Source organism: Notamacropus eugenii, chromosome 1 (genome assembly GCF_028372415.1).
Source record: "Notamacropus eugenii isolate mMacEug1 chromosome 1, mMacEug1.pri_v2, whole genome shotgun sequence".
Taxonomy (NCBI): Eukaryota; Metazoa; Chordata; class Mammalia; order Diprotodontia; family Macropodidae; genus Notamacropus; species Notamacropus eugenii.
Window position 1 is genome coordinate 538,192,925 of NC_092872.1, and position 23,302 is coordinate 538,216,226.

Genomic DNA, 23,302 nt, shown 5'->3' on the forward strand with positions numbered 1-23,302 from the left:
CATATATATCTATAAATTATATATTCTATATTTACCTTTCTGTATTTCTATATGAGAAATATCTTCTAAGAACTTCACCATCTTTAGGCCAGGTAGAAGGAATTCTACATATTAAGAAGATATGAGAATGAGTTGCTTATTTAAGGATGATGTAAAAAATTAAAACTGGATTAAAGAAAGAAAAAGGGATACTCTGGGAGCAGTGTGAAGGGAAAGCAAGAATGGGAGAAATTATCTTACATAAAGAAGTCGCACAAAGATCACTTCCAGTGGAGCAGAAAATGGTGGGTGTGGCAAGCAAGACTTGGACCTCATTCACATCTAAATTGGTTCAAGGAGGGGGTGGAATATACACACATATAAACTTACCGAATTGTAATAGAAATCTAAATTATCCTATAGAGAAATAGGAGCAGAAGAGGGGGGAAAGGAGGGAGGTAATAAGAGGAAGGCAAATAAAAGAAGTCAGTGGTCAGAAGCAAAAGAAACTTGAGAGGAGGGACAGGATAAAATAAGAGAGAAGTATAAATAAAACAGGATGGAGGGAAAAGTACACTTAGTAATCAAAATGGTGTAAGTGAATGGGATGAACTCACCAATAAAATGGAAGGAGATAGGAAAATGGATCATAAACAAGAATCCAACAATATATTGTTTGCAAGAAACATGCTTGAAAAAAAGAAATATGCACACAAGTTAAAACCAGGGGGCTAGAACAGAATCTGTTATACACAGGCTGAAGTTAAAAAAAAAAAAAAGGCAGACATAACAACTACAAACTCAGTCAAAACAAAAGAAAAAATAACCTAATTAAAATGGATAAGAGTGAAAACTTCATCTTGCTAAAAGAAGCTATAGCCAAGGAAATAACGCAATACTAAATATATGTGCACCAAATAGCATAAAATAAATCTTTTTCACAAACATCTTATTTTTATTTTAATATTTAATTTATTCCAAAATTAAATGTAAAGATAATTTTTAACATTCATTTTAAGTCATTGATATTTAAATTTTCTATCTTCCTCCTTTATACTCCCAATCCCTGAGACAGCAATTTGATACAGATTATACATGTTAAATCATGCAAAATATATCACCATATTAGTCATGGTGTGAAAGAAGAGAGAGCCAAAGGGGGAAAGCCATGAAAAAAATAAGTGAAAAAAAGAGTATGCTTCAATCTGCTTTCCTACTTCATCGCTTCTTTTTCTGAAGGTGGATAGCATTTTTCATCATGTGTCCTTTGGAATTGTCTTAGATTATTGCATTGCTGAAAATAGCTAAATCAATCGTTGTTGATCATCTCACAGTGTTACTGTTATGGTGTACAATGTTCTCCTGGCTCTTCTCACTTCATTTTACAACAATTCATGTAAGTATTTCAAGTTTTTTTTTTTCTGAAAACAATAATTCATAATTTCTTACAACACAATAGTATTCCAGTATAATCCTATGCCACAAATTGTTTGGCTTTCCCTCAATTGATAGACATCCCTTCAATTACCAATTTTTTGTCACCACACAAAGAGCTGCTATAAATATTATGCATATAGATCTCTTTCCTTTTCTTCTCATCTGTGATATAGATTTAGTGATGGTACTGCTGGATCAAAGGCTATACACAATATTAAAGTCCATTGCACTGTGGTCCCAATTGTTCTCCAGAATGGTTAGAACAATTCAGTAATATACCAATATTGTGTGTTTTAATTTTCACACAGCCCCTCCAAAATTTATAATTTTCTTTTTCTGTCATATTAGTTACCCTGACACGTGTTGTCTTAATTTGCATTTGTGTAGTCAATAGTGACTTAGAGTATTTTTTGTATGACTACAAATAGTTTTAATTTCTTCATCTGAAAACTGTATACTCATATTGTTTGATGATTTATCAACGGTGGAATGATTACTTTTCTTATAAATTTGAATCAGTCCTCCATATATTTGAGAAAAGTGATCTTAATCAAAAACATTTGTGGTAAAAATTGTTTCACAGCTTTCTGCTTTCCTTCTTTTCTTGGTTGCACTGGTTTTGTTTGTGCAAAACATTTTAAGTTCAGTATAATTAAAATTATTCTTTTTACATTTAGTAATACACTCTTTCCCTTATTTGTTCATAAATTCTTCCCTTCTTCATAGATCTGACATACAAACCATGCCTTGCTCTCCTGATTTGTTTATGGTATCATCGTTAATTTCTAAATCATGTACTCGTTTTTATCTTATTTTGGTATACTTTGTAAGATATTGGTCTATACCTAATTTCTGCCATATTGTTTTCTAGTTCTCCCATCAGTATTGGTCAAATAGTGAGTTCTGGTCCTAAAAGCTGGGGCCTTTGAGTTTATCAAACAGAACATTGCTACGATCATTTACTATGGTGTTTTATGCACCTCATCTGTTTCATCGATCCACCACTCTATTTCTTAGCTGTTATCAGGTAGTTTGGATGATTATCACTTTAGAATACAGTTTGAGAGATGGTATGTGTAGGTCACCTATTTTCATATTTGTTTTCATTAATTCTCTTATTTTTCTTGATCTTTTGTTCTTTCAGATGAATTTTTTGGTGATATTTTTCTAATTCTACAAAACATTTTTGGCAGTTTGGTATGGCATTGAATAAACAAGTAAATTTAGGCAGAATTGTCCTTTTTATTATATTGGCTCAGTCTATATATGAACAATTATTTTTCCCCAAGTGTTTAGATTGGTTTTTATTTGCTTGAAAACTGTTTTGTAATTGTATCCATATAGTTCCTGGATTTGTATTGGCAAGTAGATTCCCAAGTATTTTATATTGTCTACTTTAATTTTAAAAGGAATTCCTCTTTGTGTCAATTGCTGCTGGACTTTATTTGCATTATACATGTGTATATATATATATATATATATATATATATATATATATATATATATATATATATATATATATATATATATATGTGTGTGTGTGTGTGTGTGTATGTATGTATGTATGTATGTATGTGTATATATATATATATTTATATATATATGTATGTATGTATGTGTGTATATATATATATATATATATATATATATATATATATATATATATATAAATGCTGATAATTTCTTTGGGTTTATTTTATCCTTTTTAGAGTTGTTAATTATTCCAATTTTTAAGTCAATTCTTTAGGCTTCTCTAAATATACAATATCATCATATCATTTGCAAAGAGTGATAGTTTTATTTCCTCATTGCCTATTATAATTTCATATTATTTTCTCTTATTGCGAGGACTAATGTTTCTAGTACAATACTGAATGATAGTGATGTTAATGAACATTCTTGGTTCACCTCAGATTTTATTGGGAAGGCTTTTATTATCCTGATTACAGAAAATACTTGCTGATAGTTTTAGAAATATGCTACTTATCATTTTAAGAAAACCTAAATTTATTCATATGTTCTCTAGTGATTTTATTTTTATTTTTGCAAATTAATAGTATTTTCCCAATTACAGATCAAGACAATTTTTAGCATTCATTTTTATATGATTTTGCGATCCACATATTTCTTCCTCCCTCCTTTCCTTCCCACCTTTATAAGATCATAGACATTTTGATCTAGGTCATGCCTGTGCTATTAGTAAAACATATTTCCCTACTAGTCATAGTTGTGAAAGAAGAAACAGATAATAAAATAAAAAAAAAAACATATAAAAAGAATAAAGTAAATGCAAAAAGTATTCTTTCATTTGCATTCAGAGTTGAATCAGTTCTTTATCTGCATGTGGATAGCATTTTTCTTCAAGAATCCTTTGGACTTGTCTTAGAACATTTTGTTGCTAAGAGAAGTTGAGTCATTCATAGTTGATCATCACACAATGTTGCTCACACTGCCTACAATGTTTTTCTGGTTCCGATCACTTCACTTTTCATCAATTTGTACAAATATTTCCAGGTTATTCTGAAATCTGCTTGCTCAGCATTTCTTATTGCAACACAGTGTTCCATTACACTCATGTATGACAGTTTGTTCAGCCATTCCCCAACAGATGGGCATCCCCTCACTTTTCAATTCTTTGCCAGCATAAAAATGGCTGCTATAAATACTTTTACACTTCTAGGTTCTTTTCCCTTTTTTATTCTTTGGGGTACAGTCCTAGTAGTGTTATTGCTGGATCAATGCTTGGTTGCCCATTGGGCATAGTTCCAAATTGCTCTCCAGAATGGTTGGAGAAGTTTATAACTTCATCAATAGTGCACTAATGTTTCAATTTTCCCTCATCCTCTTCAACATTTATAATTTTCCTTTTTTTCTTGTCACATTATTCAGTGTGATAAGTTTGATGCGGTACCTCAAAGTTGTTTTAATTTGCATTTCTCTAATAAAGAGTGATTTAGAGCACTTCTTCATATGCCTGTAGATAACTTTGATTTCTTCATCTGAAAAGTGCCTGTTCACATCCTTTCACCATTTATCAGTTGAGAAATGGTTTATATTCTGATAAATTTGAATCAGTTCTCTCTATATATATGAGAAATGATTCCTTTATCAAGGAGACTTGTGCTAAAGACTGTTATCGAGTTTTCTGCTTTCTTTCAAATCTTGGTTGCATTGATTTTATTTGTTCAAAAAAAATTTTTTTTAATTTAGCATGATAAAAATTATCTATTTAAATTTTGCAGTACTCTCTATCTCTTATTTGATAATAAACCTGTAACTTACTCAACTTTTTCTTTGAAAGTTGGATACTATCTTACCTGCTGCATATATGTTTAATATTTTTGTTACTTCTTTGTCTACAGCAACTTTTAGTAAGATGTAGTTCCCTTCCAGTTAGATCTATTATTGTTATTAGTCCTCCTCCTCTTTTTTTAGTGTTCTCCTTTCTACTTCCCTGTTGGATAAGACAGATTTGTATATTCAACTGACTGTGTGTATTGTTCCATCTTTGAGCCAATACTAATGAGAGTAAGGATCAAGTGATACCCATTATTCACCCTTCCATTTCCTCCTCCATTGTAATGTTTTTTGTGCCTCTTCATTTTCAATAATGTACCCCTTTCTATGCTTCCCATCCTTCCACATCCAGTGTACTCCTACTTTTTATCCTTTCATTACTTTTTTCTGATATTCACTCAAATTAATCTTATAACCATACTCTATCTATGTATATTTCTTCTAGCTTTACTACTGGTGGTACATTTTTTAATTGTTAATATCATCTTTTCATGCAAGGATGGGATGCAAATAGTCCATCTCCATTGAATCCCTTAAGTTGTCTTTTTCCCCTTTTAGCTTTTTAGGCTTCTGCTGGATCTTGACATTAGAGATATTTTGTTGTTGTTGTTCAATTCTTCTCTTCTCCTGATGAAAGCTTGAAATCTTCCTATTTCATTGAGTGACCATATATTTTCCTTGATGTACTATGATTCATTTTGTCAAGTAAGTAATTCTTGGTTGTAGTCTAGTTCTTTTGCTTTAGGAAATATAGTATTCAATAACCTCTGACTTTAATGTTACAGCTACTAAGTTCTGGACAATCCTAACTGTGGGTCTTTGATATTTGAATTGTTTCTTTCTGATCATTTGCAGTATTTTTTCCTTGACATGATGGTTGGAATTTTTATTTTGAAATTTTTATTTCTGAGATAATTGGTGTATTCTTTTAATACCTACTTTGTCTTTTGGTTCCAGGATATCAGGGCAGTTTTCCATGATAATTTCTTGAAAGATGCTGTCCAGATCCTCCTTTTGATTATGGCTTTCAAGTAGGCCAGTGATTCTGATATTGTCTGTCATGGATCTATTTTCCAGTCATTTGTTTTTCCAATGAGATACTTTACATTTTCTTCTGTTTTTTTTTTAATACTTTTGAATGTGTTTGATTGATTCTTGATGTCTCATAGAGTTATTAGTTTCCACTTGCTCAATTCTCACTTTTAAGGAGTTACATTCCTCAGTTAGTTTTTGTACTTTCTTTTCCATTTGGCCAACTCTACATTTTAGGGAGTTGTTTTATTCAGTGGATATTTGTATCTCCTTTTTCTTTGGAAGGGGTAGCAATTCCACTTTTTAAGCAATTGTTTTCTTTTTGCAAGCTGTTACTCTTTTTTCATAATTCTCTTACATCAGTCTTTCTTTTTCCAATTTTTCTTCTACCTCTCTTTTATGACATTTAAGCTCTTTCTTTATCTCTTCCATGAGTTCTTTCTGGGTAAGATAACTTTCCATTTTTCTTTGGGGTTTTCCCATAGGTGTTTCAACATTGTTGTCTTCTTCTGAGTTTGTGTCTTGGTCTTCCCAGTCATCATAATAATTTTCTATGATCAGATTCTGTTTGGGGGGAGAAAGGAAGTTGTTTTATTGCTCATCTTTATGACACTTACCCTTTTGTTTAAATTTGAGCTCTGGGTGCAAAGAACACTGCCTCAGTCTTCTTATGCAGGGGGCTGCAGGTTCTGGTTGTTTATCTGGTGCTTCAGGAATGTTGCCCTGAGGCCCACAGGGGATAGTCAATCTATTACTATTACTAGGAGGTTGAATAGGAGATTGTTGGCACTGCTGGAAACTTAGGGGCTCCTGTCAGTTTACCTGGTCCTGAACTGGGGTCCTAGTGCTGGTGTCTAGCATGTGCTGAAACCAGCGTGGTCTTTCTGTGTTTCTCCAGGACTATACTGAATCTCTGGCTATTAACCATGCCTGTTTGCCTAGGGCTATACTGGAATATGTGGTGGGGACCATGAATTTAACCTCTCTGATCTAGTCTGAATGATTTATCTCACAGAGGAGGAAACTGAGGTTCATAGTGTGGAAGTGACTTACCCAAGGCCACAAAGATACAGTAAATGGGGTCTGTAGAGAGTGTCTCTGACAGTGTCTATCTATGTGGAAAGGTTATGGAGCTTAATGCTGTCATGTAATTGAGGTTCTTTGAAGAAACTTTGAAGTACCTGTAGACCTACTGTATCTGGTTCTAGTCAACTAGCCATGAAGAGAATAGGAGATTTGAAGAGTGGAGCCAAGGTTATTGAGTAAAAGCAGGAACTCACCAGAGCTCTCCCCCAAACCTCTCCAAATACCAGTAAAAATGATTCTAAGCAAATTCTAGAGCAGGAGAACACATTCAAAGACAAAGTGAAACAAATACCTAGCCCAAGACAATCTGGAAAGTTGACTCAAAAGCTTGGTTGCACCAAGCTGAGAGAGGAGCCAAGTCCAGCACAGGCCACACCAGCACAGACTGGATCCCAACAAACCAAGAATAAGCCTCAGGGGCTGAATCACTAGCAGGTGTGCTGGTTTCCAGACTTCTCAACCTGCAAACAACAAAGACAACTTAGAAGATAAGTAGGAAAGGGCTGTTGGAACTGGATGAGAGAGAAGTACTGTCCAGCCTGAGGCTCAACAGAGCCCTGCCTCAAGCATACCAGGAGCAGTCCTTGGGAGGAACTGAATCAACTGTGGGGGTGGTAGCAGCAGTGGCTCTTTCCCAAGCTCTCAGCTCACAGACAGTAAGAAGATAGAAAAACTAATCAGAAAGAGATTACAGGGTTCTCTTCACTGGCAATAAGGCAGTACTATGTTACTTTGCTCATACTTGGTTCTGGGTGGCAAGGAGGAGCAGTGGAATAGAGCTTGTAGTGAATTTGCCTCAGGATATGGAAGAGCTCAGAAAGAATTCTGAAAATTAGGTAAGAGAAGTAGAAGGCAAATTGGGAAGAGAAATGAGTGTAATAGAGGGATATCATGAAAAATGAGTCAACAGCTGGTTAAAGAGAATTAAAAAATAGACTAGACCAAATAGTAAAATAGGTTCAAAAAGTTGATGAGAAGCAGAATACTGTAAAAAGAATTGGACAAATAGTAATTCCTTAAAAATTATAATGGAGCTTCTGAGAGCCAAGATGGCAGACTAGGAAGTAACTCACTGCCACCCTCCCTTATTAACCTCTGAAAACACAGAAAACATTGCCCCAGGAGAAACTCTGGAAAATCAGAGCTTGCATAAAGATGGGGTGCTACAGTCTTGCAGCCCAGGAAGTTTGGTGGAATAACAGAAAAGACTTGTCTCACTCTGGAGGAGGGGGAACCATTCAGAATGGGAGAAATCCCAGTGAGTACCACCTCAGCAAATCAGGAGGAGATCCTGAGTCCCAGGGAAGTGGAACAAGCATGTGCCAACACCACGACCCCTGAGTTCCTCCTCACAGACAGGGAAACCATTAGACACCAGCTCAGAAAACCACCATTCTTCAGCCTGGAGAATTTCCTGCTGCTTCAGAACAATTCTAGGAAGCACAACTCCAGGATGCACAGCTCCAGTCTTACAGATACCCTCCAGCATCCAAACATTTGAGGGCAAAACCTGGGTAAGCAGGCATCCCCCAGGGGCCAGCACCCCCACCACCACCCTGAGAGCTCCAATGTTGCTGACCACAGCTCAGTACCAGGTAAGCTGCCAGACCCCTATAGCCTCCAGCTGCCAGCACAATTGGCCCCAGCACACAAAGCCAGTGACCAGGTTCCAGTATCCCAGCACAAAAAGCTTGAGTTAGTGCCCCCTGCACTCAAGTAGGACAACTCAACTTTAAAAGGCAGGAATTTGACAAACATCCTGATCAAAAAACAGAAATGAACAGTGACCACAGAATTCTTACTATGGGAACAGAGAAGATAAAAGCATAAATTTAGAAGAGGAAAGCACAAGAAATCAGGAATGTTTTAAAGTCCTCTCTTTTTTCAAATGTCCATTCTTTGACTCAAGCATTATGCTTAGTTTCACTAGGTAGATGATTCTTGGTTGTAATCCAACTGCTTTGGCTTCCAGAATATCACATCCCAAGTCAGTTGATCTTTTATAATGAAGCTACTAAATCTCAACTGTAGCTTCATGATGTATGAATTGTTTCTTTCTGGCTGCTGGCAGTGTTTCCTCATTCATCTGAGAGTTCTGGAATTTGGCTATGATATTCCTGGAATTTTTCATTTTAGAATCTCTTTCAGAGGATAACTGGTGAATTCATTCGATGTCTCTTTTACCCATATTTAACTTTTCTCTCCTAGACCTTTTCAAACAACTTGGTCAGTTGTTTGATCAATGAGATATTTTACATTTGGTTCTATTTTCTCATTCTTTTAATTTTATTTGATTGATTCTTCAAGTCTCATGGAATCATTAGCTTTTACTTGTCCAATTCTTAATTTTAAGGTATTATTTTCTTTAATGAGCTTTTGTATCACCTTTTCCTCTTTGAGCTTTTCTAGGAGTCCTTTTGGGGATTAAGACCAATTCACATTTCTAAGGCTTTCCATGTAGGTGTTCTGACATTATTTTCCTCTTCTCAGTTTGTGCTTTGATTTTTCCTGCAGTCTTAATAACATTCTATAGTAAATTTTATTTATTTTTTGCTCATTTTCAAGTCTATTTAATAACTTTGAAAATTTAGTTCTGTTCCTGAGGCATAGGGATGCTGCCCTAACCTACTTGCCCTTTATTAAAGCAATGAATATTATCTATCTAAAACCAACAGCAAATTTTATCTGTAATGTGGACAATCTGGAAGCCTTTCCACTAAGATCACGAGTAGGTCAAGAATGTCTGTTATCACTACCTTTATTCATATTGCACCAAAAAAAAAATGCTGGCTATTCCAATAAGAAAAAAAAGAAATTGAAGAAACAAAAATAGACAACAAGGAAGAAAAAGCTATTACTCTTTGCCAATGATATGATGGCATACTTAGATAATTCTAGAGTGTCAATTAAAAAAAAAACTGGTTGAAATAATCAACAGCTTTATCAAAGTTGCAGGATACAAAATATATCTGCATAAACATTTAGCATTTCTATACACTAGCAAAAAAACAGAGCAGGAAGAGTTTGGAAAAGAAAGCCATTTAAAATAATTGCAAATGGGGCAGAGCCAAGATGACAGAGTAGAAAGATGCTCATACTCTAACTCTTCCCCCACAGTCCATAAAATACCTGTAAAAAAAAAGGCTCTTAAAAAATTCTATAGCAGCAGAAAGCACAGAACCAGGGAGTGGAAGAGATTTCCAGGCCAGGATGACCTGGAAGGCCAACAGGAAATGTCTTTCCCACCAGATGCAGAAGAGACCACAACCCTGCCTTGCCTACCCAGTGCTTGGAGGAGCAGGACCCCAGGACTGGGGGGCTGGGGACCGAATCCCCAGCAGTAGCAGTGGAAGTTATCAGACCTGCCAACTCACAAACACCAGAGGCAGTTTCAAAGGTCAGTAAGAGGGCTTTTCCATCTTCATCACAAGGGAGGAGGGTCCTCCTTTAGCCCTGGCCCCAGGCAGTAGCAGTAGCTGCCACAGCAGAAGGCTCAGCAGCTTAGGTGGCAGTGGCTGCAGCAGGCATTTTTGAAGCCTCAGTGTAAAGCCCCTGGGGGAATTAAGCCTTTAATCTGAGCCTCAGCCCTGAATTCCTGCCCTGACCCCATCTAAAGCTTCGGGAGGAACTGAGCAGCTGATCTGAATCTCAGCCAGGAACTTGGCCAAGGAATAAACTCCTCTCCTTGGATTCTGCCAGCTTGGAGAAACTGAGAACTTACATGTCCCCAGAGTACACCCTACTCTTGATAAAGGATGCAAAAGTAAAGTAACTGGTGGGAAAATGCCCAATAAAATGGAAAAAAAAAAAGGAGTACAGGTTACTTTCGTGGTGACCAGGTATTCTCTCCTATCCTTTCAGATGAGGAAGAGCAATATTTACCATCAGAGGAAGACATAAAAGTCAAAGTTTCTGCATCCAAAACTTCTAAAATAAATATGCAATGGTCCTAGGCCACGGAAGACCTCAAAAAGGATTTTGAAAATCAAGTAAGAGAAGTGGAGGAAAAAATGGGAAGAGAAGTGAGAGAGATGCAAGAACATCATGAAAACTGAGTCAGCAGCTTGCTAAAGGAGACCCAAAAAATACTGAAGAAAATAACACCTTTAAAAATAGGCTAATTCAATGGGCAAAAGAGGTTCAAAAAATCAATCAGGAGAAGAATGCTTTAAGAAACAGAACTTGTCAAATGGAAAAGGAGGTTCAAAAGCTCACTGAAGAAAATAGTATTTTAAAAATTAGAATGGAACAGATGGAGCCTAATGACTTTATGAGAAACCAAGAAATTACAAAACAAAACCAAAAGAATGAAAAATGGAAGATAATGTGAAATACCTCATTGGAAAAACAACTGACCTGGAAAATAGATCCAGTAGAGACAATTTAAAAATTATGGGATTACCTGAAAGCATTGATCAAAAAAAGAGTCTAGACATCATCTTTCATGAAATTATCAAGGACACTGCCCTGATATTCTAGAACCAGAGGGCAAAATAAATATTGGAAGAATCCACCGATCACCTTCTGAAAGAGATCTGGAAAGAGAAACTCCTAGGAATATTGTAGTCAACTCCAGAGTTCCCAGGTCAAGAGAAAATATTACAAGCAACCAGAAAGAAACAATTCAAGTACTGTAGAAATGCAATCAGGATAACACAAGATCTAACAGGTTCTATATTAAGGGATTGAAGGACTTGGAATATCATATTCCAGAAGTTAAAGGAACTAGGATTAAAACCAAGAATCACCTACACCACAACACTGTGTATAATGCTTCAGGGAAAAAAAATGGTCATTCAATGAAACAGATGACTTTCAAGCATTCTTGAAGAAAAGATAAGAGTTGAAAGGAAAATTTGACTTTCAAAGAGAAGCATGAAAAAGTAAACTGAGAAATGAAATCAGAAGGGACTTATTAAAATTGAACTGTTTACATTCCTACATGGAAGGATAATATTTTTAACTCTTGAAACTTTTTCTCGGCATCTGGGTAGATGGAGGGATTACACACACACACACACAAACACACACACACACACACACACACACACACACACACACCTGTATGTATGTATGTACAGACAGAGTGAGACAGAGAGAGACAGAGAAAGAGAACATAGGGTGAGTGAACTAAGAAGGGATCATATCCAAAAAGGTAAAATCATGAGGTGAGAGAAGAATATATTGGGAGGAGAAAAGGAGAAATGGAATGGGGCAAATTATTTCTCATAGAAAAGTCAAGAAACAGCTATTCCAATGGAGGGAACAAAGTGGGGAGGAGAGAGGGGAAAAGTGAAGCTTACTTTCATTACCTTTGGCTCAAAGAAGGAATAACATGCACACTCAGTTTGGTATGAAAAACGTCTTAACACTACAGTAAAGTAGGGAAGAAGAGGATAAGCAATGTGGGGGGGGGCATAATGGAAGGGAGGGCAAATGAGAGGAGGGAGCAATTAGAAGTAAACACTTTTGGGGAGGGACAAGGTCAAAAAAGAGAATGGAAGAAATGGGTGGAAGGATAGGATGGAGGGAAATGTAGCTGGTCTTACACAACATGATTACTGTGGAAGTCATTTGCAAAACTACACATACAGTCTGTATTGAACTGCTTGCCTTCTCAGTGAGGTTGGGTGAGGAGGGAGGAAGGAAGAGAAGTCGGAACTCAAAGTTTTAGAAACAAATGTTGAGAACTGTTTTTGTGTACAGCTAGGAAATAAGAAATATAGGTAATTGGTTATAGAAATTTATCTTTCCCTAGAGGACAAGAGAGAAGATGTGGATAAGGGAAGGGAGGGGTGTTAGTAGGGAGGGCATGCTGACAGAAGGGGCAATCAGAATTCAAGATGTTTTAGAGTGGGGTGAGCGGAGAGATGGGGAGGAAATTTGGAACTCAAAATTTTGTGGAAATGAATGTTGAAAACGTAAATAAATTAAAAAAGCAAAAAGAATATAAGCTGTTCCAGGGCAGGAGCTGTCTTGCATATTTTTATTTGTATCCCTGGCATTTAGCACATACAGCTCCAGGTACGTAATAAGAACTTAATATATCTGTGTTGATTGATTGAATGATAAAAAAATATAAAATAACTGCAGACAATGTAAAATATTTTGAATTCTTTCTGCAAAGACAAAATCAGTGACTACATGAAAACAATTGCAAAACACTTCACAAAAAAGAGACAAATAAAAAAATGGAGAAATATTCACAACTCATGGGTAGGCCAAGTCAATATTAAAAAATGACAATTCTACCTCAATTATTTTACTTATAAAGTGTTCTTCCATTGAAATGACCAAAAGATTATTTATAGAGCTTGGAAAAATAACAGTTCATCTGGAAATAACAATTTTATTGTTTTATTTTGTGATATTTTTTGCAACATGGCTAATATGAAAATGTTTTTTATTAACTTCACCTTTATAATAAATATTAAATTTCTTGTTTTCTTAAGGAAAAGGTGGCTTAGGAGAGTGCAAAAAAATTTATTACTCAGTTTTTTCAATGGCAAATATTTTTAAATGCTAATTTGTTTCATGAAATTTGAAAATATTTATGAAAAACAAATAACAGCTTTTAAAAGAACCTACACCTTGTAGTAGTCAAGGGGATTCTCAAGGATGGTAAATCTGCGTACAAATTCTGTGAAACAAACCTTTGGCTTTCACTGCTTTGAACAAGAAAAAGAAAGACACCTTCTCATTTTCACAAAAACCAGCACATCAGAATCATATTCTTATTCTCCCATCCTTGGAAATTAATAATTTTCATAAAATTAAATGGTATTGTTCACATTTTTATATTATCGTATTTTACAGAATCACAGAATCTCAGAATTGAAAAGAAACATAGATGTCATTTCGGCCAATTCAGATATGAGTGACATTCTTCTCAATCAGTATCAACTATCATGCTTGAAAGTCTTCAGTAAGGGGCAATACACAGGATATTAGGGACTGAAAGAATCTAAGAATTCAACTCTGATTTGCAGAGATGGTGAAGCCTGTGAAGCAAAGGTATTAAAATGACTTTATGAAGCATTTGATGAGTGAGTGTTTATGTGTGTGGTCTTCACATGTGTGTGTACAATAACAACAACAAAAATTGTTTTTTAAATTCTCAGTGTTGTGTTTTAGAAGGTTTAGATGGCTTTAGATGGTAAACAATTTTCACTGTAATTTATGGGAAGCTGATTCCTAGTACATCCCTGACTTTAATCAATACTACAAAATTATTGAACTTTTTTTTATTTTTTCTTTAAAACCCACAAAATTATGCTACATAAATGAAGTGTAAAATAACAACAGCATGTGGCATATGGAAGTCCTCCATATGTAGCCAGAAATGTTGTGTGTGGCTCACAGAGATTAAGATATAGATGTTGTTAGTGTTTCCTTCCACCATCTTCCTCCTAAGGGACATTTAACTCCTGCTTGAAGGGACACAGGATGTTGGTACCAGAAGTCATCTTTATGCTCTCTCCAAAGAGAGGAGGTACTGGGCTAGAATTATATCTTTCTGCTTCCTTAAATAGTTATTCTAGGTGATGTGATTTTTACGATAGCAAAACAGAAATCAGAGAAAGCATATATACCAGATAATACAGATTGAAGAGGCTCTCCTTTTGGGAGCAAGACAGTTCACCTCTACTGAGAGAGAGAATGTGTCCCCCAGATCTCACTCAATGGAAAATTCTCCAAAATTTCTATTGTAGTGAGCTGGGGAAAGGTAAATGATAGAGGTGTCTTTAAAAAAATTCTGTACTCTGAGCTTCTAATACAGTACCTAGTACATAATAATTTCTTTAAAAAATATATTTGCTGTTTACCTCATCAGATTTTGAGAGTGATTAACAGTGGGATGAATTTGTGCCCAGTTTCAAAGCATGAAAATCTAGATAGGAATCAAAACACAAGTGGAGATAATAGAAACAGGACAGACTTATTGGGCAGCTATCAGGGTAATAGCTAAATGAGACCAAAACAACCAACAACTAAGAGGGAAGCATCAATGAATGTGTCAAAGGTATTTACAAATCTGAAGAAAAAGAAAACCCTTCCCCCTAATGACTATATATAGTACACAATTTTTTTGTTGTATATTATTATTGTAATCGATTTTTGATCAAGTAGTATAATTGAATTTTATGATACTAAATTGTGTGTTTGTATTTGGATGAAAAAGAAATGTGATACCATGTTGTAGCTTTTTGTTAGCAAGATATTTTTTTTACTAAATATCAATTATGGAAGGCCCATTTGGAAGGCCCATGTTTATGAAAACATGATGAGAAAAATGTGCATATACGGTACAATTAAGAATACAAAAAAATTTCATATTTCACAAACTATGGAAAATAATTGTAATTTCTGTGAGTATTGTTGACTTTGGGGTTGCTTTCAGACAAACATATCAAAGAGGTACATTTTCCCCCCTGTGCCTCTTCTACTTCATGTGGGATAAAGTGTTTATTTCTGTGTACTTCTTTCCCACCATAGTACCCTACTGGGGTGGAATATTCACCCTGAGCCTAGTCTTCTAAGTTATAACTCAATATTCCCACTTTCCTCCTCTTCCACCTTCCCTGAAAGTTTACCTTTCATATGATTTCTTATTTCTTTAGGACTCTCATCACTTTTAGAAATCAAGTACTAGTCTATAATTATGGTATCCTATTCATGATAATCTCATTTGGATTGTACATTTCATACAAAAATGCTTTTTATGAACATTTTACATAGCCTGATTAGCCTGGGATAGATATCTAAGATAAAAAATGCTGTGTTTGGCCTCATAGCTTGAGTTAGAAGAAAAAAATAAAAGACTCTTTAGAAATTGGTATTTGGTAAGATACTATAAGCATGAGCTTAATTAGCAAGTACTGCAGCACAAAGGCAAAAACAACAATAACAACATATACACACTATATGACAATAAAGACAGAGTTTGAATGCCACAGAGGCAAATAAAATCGCTCAGCTAGGGGAGGGAGACATGTATAGCAGCCGAGATGGAGAAGAGAGAACATACTCAGAATGCCTTCTGAGAAGGAAGCTTTTATACCTTAAACATGGGCTTAGTTGAGAGCAGGTGCTAGTTGCAGGAAGTGGAGGTTAATCCTAGACAGACCAAGATGGGGTAGAGCAATTCTCAGTGTCAAGTGTGAAATACCCGGTAAAAAGGGAATTCCCATATAGGGATCAGAAAGTGTGTGAGGTTTTATATTTATAATAGGAGACCCCAGGAATAGATATGGCATGTTGGAGTCTTATTCAGTAAGAAGTCATGATCATTTGAGTTCTCGATACTGGATCAGACTGAGTCAGGGTAGTGCAAGAGTACAGGCTGCATGTCATTGCTTATATGTTTATGGTCACTAGGAATACTTAGCCTAAATGACTTCATATTGAATATATACAAAAATATATATCTAAAAAGTTACAATTATCACGGGAAGTGTTTGGGGACACTTTAATGAAAATCATCCCATTTTGTTGCTAGCAGTCATTCGATTTGCATGTGGTTTACTCCACTATTTTTTTAATTTACTGTGTACAATAGCAGAATTCCATAAAGTCAGATACAAAAACAAGAGAGCTGATGGTAAAGAAATAAATATATTATAGGTAGAAGGGAAGAATCGGTAGAGGTAGGTGGCTCAGGAAATTGAGGGTTTTGGGTAAATGTGTGTATACCCATTTATTTTCCAATTTGTAGTATCCTTCATTTCCCCAATTCTGGGTACCTATCTATAATAAGAGTGCAGAGGTACCTTTATAACAACAGAGATAAGAAGAGAGAAGAGCAAAAAGCCCTATAGAACACCAGTCATTTATTGCACTCATCATAACAACCTCCCTTTGGAAGGCAGTTCTTTTTTTCTTCATTATTCTGCTAAAGAGATGAAAAGACCATTTTGGTTTTGTTTTTGCTATTGCTCTTCTTTTGCAGAAAACTCTGTTGATGTTATTGCAGGCTATGAACTGTGAGTGCCAAATGTCTCTGTTCCTCAGTTTTGTATCCACTAATGTATGTTCCAAGTGGATATTTTACCCAGCAGGGACTATTATAGTCTTCAGCTCCATATTGTGGAACAAATGCTCAGGATATATGCTATTAGGAAAGGGAAAAGGAACTATTTTCCTCTAGGATTTCATCTATGTGAATATATCCTCTCTTTTTTTCCCCCCATTCACTACATATGGATTTTTTTTCTTACCAACGTAATGTAGCTTTGAGAAGCATGAGGATTTGAACTGGTTTGTATGCATGAGGGGAAAAGCAGTTATTTACTAAGTACTTACTATATGCCAAGAATGTAATGAGATGAGAGACAGAGAAAAATGGAGAGAGGGGCAAACAGACAGACAGACAGATAGGCACATACAGAGGTGGGGGGGGGAGAGAGAGAGAGAGAGAGAGAGAGAGAGAGAGAGAGAGAGAGAGAGAGAGAGAGAGGGAGAAGGAATCAAATTCAAGGAGTTTGACCCATCCCAATAGATAAGAGAGACAATCAGGATTTATGAGAAGATTAACTGTTGTAGCTGAGAGTCTAGTTGCAGAGAGGAGTAGGCACAAAACCAAATGAGAGACTTTTTGTTGTTATTGCTGTTTTGTAGTTTCAGTCATATCTGATTCTTTATGGTACCATTTGGGGTGTACTTGGCAAAGCTATTAAAATGATTTTCTATTCTCTTCTCTAGCTCATTTTACGTATCAGAAAACTGAGGCAAACAGGATTAAGTGACTTGCCCCAGGGTCACACAGTAAGTGTCTGAAGCCAGACTTGAACTCAAAAAGATGAGTCTTCCTGCCTCCAAGCCTGGCACTCTATCCCCTGTGCTGCCTAGCTAATCTAACAGAGAAGCTAGCCCAATAGAAATTTGACACATAGAAGGAAGCAAATGAACAAAGGAAGAAGAGAAAAAATCTTATGGCCTTACTGCATTAGATGTCTAGCCTACAAGAATGCTGCCCAAATAGAAAAATAAAAGTCCTCCTTGAGAACCGTATATTTTAATAATAGGGAGACATGTACTTTTGGGAGTGGTGGCCAAAAAAAGCAAGAAGCAGGTGAGTCAAAGGGTAGGCGAGCTGATCCTACACTGATTTGATTCCTGGATCCAGAACAGGAAGTAAAAGTAGGAACACAAGTAGAATTACCAAAAAAATAAAGTTACTCTAAATTCGAGTCTATGGATAAATGTACTTCATAAAGAGAATAGATTGTTAGAGGTGGAGAAAAAAAAGAAACAAACCCTCTGCAATTATCTAGTCCAACCCTTTCATTTTTAAAGCAAGTGATTTTTCCATTGTCGTTCAGCTACTCAGGAGAAAAACTAGGGTATGGTGTGTAAAAAAGGATTTGAACTCAAGTCTTCTGAGATCTTATTCAGTATTCTTTTTAGTATAATTCCATGGTACAGAAAAATAAATCAATCTAGTCAAATGAAGTCAACAATGTCTATTAAACATCTTCCATGGGCCAGGCAGTTTGCTAAGCATTAGGGAAAAAGAGGAAAAAAATTTCCTGTTCTTAAGTAGCTCACAATCTAATTGGGGAAAAAATATGCAAACTACTAGTATAAGCAAGATACACACACACACACACACACACACACACACACACACGCACACAGAGGGAAGAAATTGGAGACAATCACAAGGGAAAGGGACAAAGATTAAGAAGGACTGGGAAAAAATAGTAAAGATGGTTAAGACTTCATTCTCACCTTGAATGAACGGAGGGAAGGTGGGAGGCAGACATGAGGAGGGAGAACATTACAGGCCTGAGGGACAACTTATGAAAACATTCAAATTCTGGAAGCTAAAGTGCCCTGTTAGAAAAAAAAAAAAAAAACAAAAACAGGAAAAAGGCCACTGCCATTGAGTCAGAGAGTACACGGAAATAAGTTGTTAGAACCCTAGAAACGTAGAAGGAGCCAGGTAATAATGGGCTTTAAAATCATATAATTTTCATATTTGATCCTGGATTTAACAGGGAATCACTGTAAACATTACCCTAGGCTTCCACTAAGGTAGAACAACTGGGGCATGAAACATATGCCCCAGGGCAAAGAAATTAGAAGCTGTTCATAATACTTCATTTTATTTTGCATCTGAGATCTATGGAGTTTAGAAGGTAGCAAGAATAATTAGTTCATAGAAGCTGCTATATGGAATGAGCTTAATGGTGTTCACACACTTAAGTGAGCTTCTCACCAATTTGACACTGTTCTACTACTTTCCTTCTTTGTCCTTTTCTTGGTTCCAAAACAAAGAAACAAACAAAATACTAGTTGTTTCCCAGGTGCTGCACTTCTCCTTTGTCTTTTTAATAGGCAAAATTAACTCCCACCATCCCTGTTACTTATACCTGCCCTTAAAAGGTTAAGTGGCAGAGTAGAAAGAGTGCTGGGCTTAGAGTCAGGAAAATTATTTTCATGAGCTCAAATATGGCCTCAGACACTAAGTAGTTGTGTGACCCTGGGCAAGTCACCATATCCTATTTGCTTCAGCTCCTCCTCTATTAATTAAAGTGGAGAAGGAAATGACAAACCACTCTAGTATCTTTGCCAAGAAAACAAGGAGTTGGATATGAATGAAATAACCAAACAGTTAAAAACAAAAAACAAAAAAACCTTTCTTCAGTAAAATTCTTTATTTTCCCTGTCTTTTCTCTTCCTTTCTTGTTTATGTGGTTAAAACAATTTCCTAACCTCTACCAGACAGGCTATATTTTGAAGATGTTAAAGCCATCCTTGAGACTTGATTAGCTTAAAGGACTAAAAGATTAAACTGCTGACCAAAATGTAAAATAGGAATTCCAGGTACTCTCTGACACTTGACACTCTACCTCTGGCAAGGAATCTTCCCTTAGCTCAATCCAGTCAAGGTGCCTTCAGTGCTTATCTTTGTTGAATATTTTTCTCTTTATGGCTATGCTATAGCTTTTTTTCTTGACTACTGAATGAATGATAAAAGTATCATTTTTCTGCAATATTGAACCAAAATTCATTAAGGGTTTTATAAAGCAGTTCATATTTACATGATGCTTCATTAATTATTTCATATATGACCCCCACAGTCCTGTGAGGCATATACTATTGTCTCCATTTCATATGAAATAAAGTTTGAACTATATTATAATATTCCCCATGGAGCATTCAGGAGAAAAGCCAGCAAGAGACAATCCCATGAAGCATATGCTCAGTACACTTGGCAACTTTAATGTGCACTTGTGGTTAAGTGCTGAAGGACTTTTGCTTTGTGATTATGAAGAAATTCTCTTGCTGACCATTGAAGAGGAAGAGCTGACCACGCAGTAGACATTAAAAATAGTATCTCTTCTTCTCGTTTGTTTGCTAGAGAAAACACATCTAGCACATCTAGGATATGATTTCTCTATAAGACTTCTATTGAAGGTGCCCCATTCTCCCCCAGTAAATGATTACTGCTCACATATTGTTTCTAGGGCAGTCAGATGAACCTGAGTCTGAGTCTTAAACAATACTTTCACCTTGTGTTTCTTTATTTGAATCTAGGTGACTGAAAAAGTGATCTAGAGATGGACATTTCCTGCCTTAGAGGAAACTTGTGAGTTTTAGAAGGTGGAAACCTTTGTGTCTCTTAACTGATGTTGACTGATGCTGAATTATTAAAGGTATTTCTTTACAATGGGGTTAGAGTTTGTGTATCTACATATATACACACTGATTACATAGGTATTGTTGCATTATAGTGATGTACACATATGTGGATTATGTGTGTATGTGAATTATATACAAAATCCATATACACAAGCACATATGAATTATTCAAGATGAAGATTGTTTATATAGTAAAATTTCCACATAAAAAGTATTCCATTGCTCAAGTATTCATGTTATTGCACAAAAACAGACACTAGCAGGATAAAAAAAAGTAAATTAGAACAAAGTGAAAAATGACAACAAAACAATGACAATAACCATATCAAAACCCATCTATTCGTTTATATCATAAATAGAGGTGATGAGTTAAATGACAAAGTCTACCATTCAAGATGATGTAAACTGAGATTTTGTATGCTTTGAATCTGGAGAAAGTTAGGCAGGTGTCCTAAAAGAACAGTAACCTATGACTTGGCAATACCACTCACTGGCCCTGCAGTCAGTTTGAAGTAACTGTTCTGAAGAATCAAATAAATAACAGAAGCACCATAAATTGTTCCTACTTGGTATATATATATTTATATCAATGATACTATCAGTTCTCTATTACATAACAACTCATTCCAGATCATTAACTTCATACCTAAATTTAGACTAGATAAAATGTGTGAAAATTGAGGAGTTAAGCCAAAAGAAAGGAAAACTAAACAAATGGCAACCATTGAAAAATCTTAACAAGTCTAGAAATTATCCTTACTGGTGAACAAAAAAAAAATCTAACGATTTCTAACAATGTAACTAGGATATTTTAATCCACAGAATTTAATTTCATAAAAGCATTTTCTAGTCTTATGGCATCAACCTAAGTAATAGACAGTACAAAACTGTAATTATTAAAAGAATAAAAAACAAAAAAAAACCCACAAGCATTGTCTATAATTATAAAGGTTTATTTCACAGTATTTGTTCTCTTATGTTTTTATCTTTTTACTTATTTCTTTCTTTTTTGAATTAATTTAGCATTTTATTTTACCCCAGTTACACGTAAAAAACAATTTTGAAATTCATTTCTAAAACTTTGAATTCCAACTTCTATTTCTTCCTCCATTCCCACCTCCACTCCCTTGCACTGAGAAGGCAAGTAACTTCATATGGGCTATATATGTGTAGTCATGAATAGCATTTCCATATCAGTCATGTTGTGAAAGAAAATGTAAAAAAACAAAAACGAAAACAAAAACCTCAGGAAAAATAAAGTTAAAGAAAAGCATATTTCAACTGATATTCAGACACCACCAGTTCTTTCTCTGGGGATGGATAGCATGTTTCATCATAACTGATTCATCAGAGTTGTCTTGGATTATTATGTGGGAAAGAACAGCTAAGTCTTTCACAGCTGATCATCTTACAATATTGCTGACAATTTGTATACTGCGCATTTCCCTTTCCATCAGTTCAGGTAACTTTTCCAGGTTTTTTTTTTTTTCTGAGAGTATACTGCTCATCATTTCCTATAACACAATAATAATATTCCATCATAATCACATAGACAGTTTGTTCAGCCATTCCACAACTGATGAACAGTACCTCAATTTCCATTTCCTTGCCACCAAGAAGGAGCTGCTATAAAGATTTTTTCTACAAATAAATCACTTCCTTTTTGTTTTCTCCCTCTTATGGGATACAGGCCATGGAGTAGTATTGCTAGGTCAAAGGGTATGCATAGATTTAGAGCCCTTTGGGCATAATTCCAAATAGATTTACAGAGTGGTTGAATCAATTCATAATTTCACCAATAGTAAATTAATGTATTATTTTCCCCACATTCCATCCAACATTTGCCATTTTACTTTTCTGTAATATTAGTCAATATGTATGTGATAGTAGATCATAATTGTTTTAATTCACATTTCTCCAGGCAATAGTAAATTAGAGCTTTTTTTTTATATGGCTATAAATAGTTTTGATTAGTACATCTGAAAATTATTCATACCTTTTCATTATTTATGAATTGAGGAAAGCTTTTTATTTTTATAAATTTGACTCAGTTTTCTATATGTTTTAGAAACATCATATTTATCAAAGAAACTGACATCAATTTTTTTCACAGTTACTATTGCTAACCATATTTTCTTCTATCATATTCCCTCCACTATTATTTATTCTATCATCTTTCTCCTTTCATCCTGTCTCTCCTCAAACGTGTTTTACTTGTGACTACCCCCTCCCCCAATTTGCCCTCCCTTCTATCACTTCGAATCTCTAATTCCCTTCCCCTCCAACTTTCCTGGAGGGTAAGACAGATTGGGTATGTATATTACTCCCTCTTTGAGACAGTTCTGATGAGAATATGCTTCCTTCACTCCCCCTCAACTTGCCTGCTTTTCTCCTCCACTGTAATTGCCTCTTTTGTGTGATATGATTTATCCCATTCTACCTTTTCCTTTTTCTTTCTCCCAGTACATTCCTGAATCACCCCCTAATCTTATTTTTAGATATCATGCCTTCATAAGTGAGTACCTGCAAAGACCTTGACTAAAGGGCCCAAGGACTCGCAGTGGATCCTGGGTCATCTCTAGTCATCCTTATGATTATTATCTGCTCACTGGATTCAGATGGCTTTGGAGGAGAAATGAGACTGGTGACCTGCACAGACCTCCTTCACTCAAAACAAAGTCAAGTGAAATTCATGTCATTATTTATCTAATGGCATGATCATATTTGGCAACAAAGGACAAGCACAAACCTGTGAGCAGATGTAGTTCACTGAATGGGGACCCAGCTAACTGGGCAACTCTCCTCCTCTTCTGTCTCCCTCCCC

General features: G+C 35.5%; 1 long non-coding RNA gene across 1 annotated transcript; it reads left to right on the forward strand.

The window, feature by feature from the left end:
• Window positions 1-3,249: 3,249 nt before the first annotated feature.
• LOC140520282 (uncharacterized) lies at window positions 3,250-21,723 on the forward strand. The gene is made up of 3 exons (XR_011972448.1): window positions 3,250-10,228; window positions 10,693-13,845; window positions 20,374-21,723. It is a non-coding gene; the product is annotated as an uncharacterized lncRNA (long non-coding RNA).
• The last annotated feature ends 1,579 nt before the right edge of the window (window positions 21,724-23,302 follow it).